The sequence below is a fragment of the Equus przewalskii genome, chromosome 27 (assembly GCF_037783145.1).
Source record: "Equus przewalskii isolate Varuska chromosome 27, EquPr2, whole genome shotgun sequence".
In the NCBI taxonomy this organism is placed as follows: Eukaryota; Metazoa; Chordata; class Mammalia; order Perissodactyla; family Equidae; genus Equus; species Equus przewalskii.
In genome coordinates, this window is record NC_091857.1 from 2,965,813 (window position 1) to 2,969,047 (window position 3,235).

The 3,235-nt window shown below is 42.2% G+C and overlaps 1 pseudogene; it reads left to right on the forward strand.

The window, feature by feature from the left end:
* Positions 1-970: 970 nt before the first annotated feature.
* On the forward strand, positions 971-1,906 carry LOC103561667 (large ribosomal subunit protein uL18 pseudogene; annotated as a pseudogene).
* The last annotated feature ends 1,329 nt before the right edge of the window (positions 1,907-3,235 follow it).

Genomic DNA, 3,235 nt, shown 5'->3' on the forward strand with positions numbered 1-3,235 from the left:
AAGACAGTTCTTGTCCTCCCTTAAGATCACAAAAAAAAACTTTCAGGGATGTTAAAGGGAGGCAAATCCACATCTTAGTATTGATGAAATAAGGCACATCACTTGTCTGAGGGAAGTGAGCATCACCGGAAAGGCACAACCGAAGCTTTCATGTTCTCAAGGTGGGAGAGAGAATTTTTGTCGGGATGATCAGGAAGGCATTTCTTGAGGAAGTGACAGCTAAGGTGGGCTTTGATAAGTTAGGATTTGACAGTCTGAGCTTGTCTATTAGTGGACACAGAGCTGGAGAGAACAGCAAGAACAAAGCAGAGAGAGCACAGGCGCACTGGGGAGATGGCGAGAAGGCAGGGGAGCCTGGAGAATGTGCAGGGATTGTTAAGGACCGAACTGTGTTCCCTCAAACCGAGTCTGTTGGAGCCCTGGCCCGCAGTGTGACGTACTTGGAGACAGAGCACTTCAGGAGGTGATAAAACTTAAGTGAGGCCATGGGGTGGGGCCCTCATCTGAGCGGACGGGGGCCTTATGAGAAGAGGAGTCACGAAAGCTCGCTCTGTGCACACAGAGGCGAGGCCGTGTGAGGATGCAGGGGGAGGACAGCCATCTGCAAACCAGAGAGAGAGCTCGCGCCAGAAACCTGCCCTCGGGGCGCCTGGTGTGGACTTCCAACTCCAGAACTGTGAGAAAATAGCTATTTGTTGTTTAGGTCCAGTCTGTGGTATTTCATTATGGCAGCCTGAGCAGATTAAGGGTCACAGGGATGTGATAACTATAATAATACATAATATTCAGTGAATCTCTATTATTTGCTAATATGCACATTGCTTTGCACATAGCATCTCTGTTTCTCAAAAACCCCTACATGGTAAGGGTTATTTTATAGCTAGAAAATAAAGCTTTTTTTTTTTCTTTTTTTATTCCCTCCCCAGAGCAGTGCTGGGCCTGCAGCTCTGTGGCCAGCCACAGACACGGGTCTCTGTTCTGCAGGATGGGGTTTGTCAAAGTTGCCAAGAATAAGGCCTACTGCAAGAGATACAAGTGAAATTTAGAAGACGACGAGAGGGTAAAACTGATTACTATGCTCAGAAACACTTAGTAATCCAGGATAAAAATAAGCACAACACACCCAAATACAGGATGATAGTTCATGTAACCAACAGAGATGCCATTTGTCAGATGGCTTATGCCCGTATAGAAGGAGAGATGATAGTTTGTGCAGCTTGTGCTCATGAACTCCTGGAGTTTGGCGCGAAGACTGGCCTCACACATTATGCATGCTGCCCTGGCCCGCTGCTGGCCCACACGCTTCTCAATAGGTTTGGCATGGACAAGATCTGTGAAGGCCAAGTGGAGGTGACCGGAGAGGAACACAACGTGGAAAGCATCGATGGTCAACCTGGTGCCTTCACCTGCTATTTGGATGCAGGGTTTGCCAGAACTACTACTGGAAATAAGGTTTTTGGGGCCCTGAAAGGAGCTGTGGGTGGAGGCTTGTCTATACCTCACAGTACCAAACGATCCCCTAGTTATGATTCAGAGAGCAAGGAATTCACTGCAGAAGTACAATGGAAGCACATCATGGGTCAGAACATTGCAGATTATATATTTACCTGGTGGAAGAGGATGAGGATGCCTACAAGAAACAATTTTCTCAGTCCATAAAGAACAATGTAACTCCAGACTTGATGAAAGAGATGTGTAAGAAAGCTCATTCTGCTGTATGAGAGAATCCGGTCTATGCCAAGAAGCCTAAGAAAGAAGTTAAAAAGAAGAGGTGGAACCGTCCCAAGATGTCTCTTGCCCAGAAGAAAGATTGGGTAGCTCAAAAGAAGGCAAGCTTCCTCAGAGCGCAAGAGCAGGCCACTGAGAGCTAAAAAACTCAACCACAATTTTCTATGAAGATTCTTCAGATAAAGATAATAATAAACTTATTGATGTGGCAGATATTTCTGTTAAGCTCTTCGTAATGAAACTGTAGGAAATACCCTGAAATTGAGAGTATTTTCCTTCAAGAAACAAGTATAGCTTTTTCCAGAAGTTGTCTTGCATGTCAGTTTGAGCAAAGTTCACATCTGCTTCTTGGCTTCTGCTCTCCCTGACAGGACTTATCCCTCAAATTGCGTGGTGCACAGCTCTCCCTACAAATTCTGGCAAGCGACAGACCAACTTCCACTAAAAAATATTTCTTCCACTCATTTATTGTATTATGATTAGGTATTGTATTATGATCTATATGTATAGATGATTAGGGGGAAGAAAAAGTGCCTTCAAAGTACACAATTTTAAAGTAAGCAAAACAGGTGCCAATCCATGGCTTTAATTTTTGAGAGAATGTTGTCTAATGAAGTGACTGTCACATAACTTGAAGATATTCACTCTAACCAGGTGAAACCTTTGAGCAGAAAATACTGAGTCTTTTCTCCGCAAGAGGTGTTTAATGTTATGGAGATGTTGAAAGGTACAAGCCAAATCTGAATAAACATGAAAATAACATGAAAAAGGAGAAAATGTTGACCTTGTATATCAAGTTTACATGAGAGAAAAATGTTAGATAAATTTACATTCCTCTTAAGAAATAGCTGTTTGGCCAAAACAAAATAATACTGTTTGAAAATGGAAAATTATTATTAAAGTGTTCTATGATTTCAGAGTCCTGCTCTTGAAGTCCCACTTCCCCATAGTTCAGATTGAAGAGATATTGATATGGATTGGGTCTATAGCCTTAAGATGTCAGTTTTGAAAGATTCAGTTGGCTGGTTGACACTAACATGGACCCTTTGAATCTACAATGATGAAACTTCATCCATTTTCAGCCTCGAAAATTGGCAATTACACATTGCCGAGCAGAACACGTCTTGATGGGTTTTGAATTTTAACAATCTCAGTAAGAGCCACTCAGAACATTCTGAAGCCGCATAACATTTGATGTCTGAATGAGTCTAAATGTGTTTGTCTCTAATACAACAAACCATGCTATTAACCCAACATCTGTTTATAAAGGAGTAATTTTAATTTAAAAAAGAAAAAAGAAAAGAAACAGGAAGATTTAGTAGCTTGAGCTCAGTCACATAATTTATAAATAGAACAAAACTTCAGACTGACTCCAGTTCTCGCAGGGATGTCCTGGAGCAGCATGTCCCAGACCTTGAGAACTGGTTATGGACATCTCCCCTCAAAGCAGCATTCTTGAAACCAGCCATGGTTGGACTATTTACACTGCAGAAATTGGCAAATACTA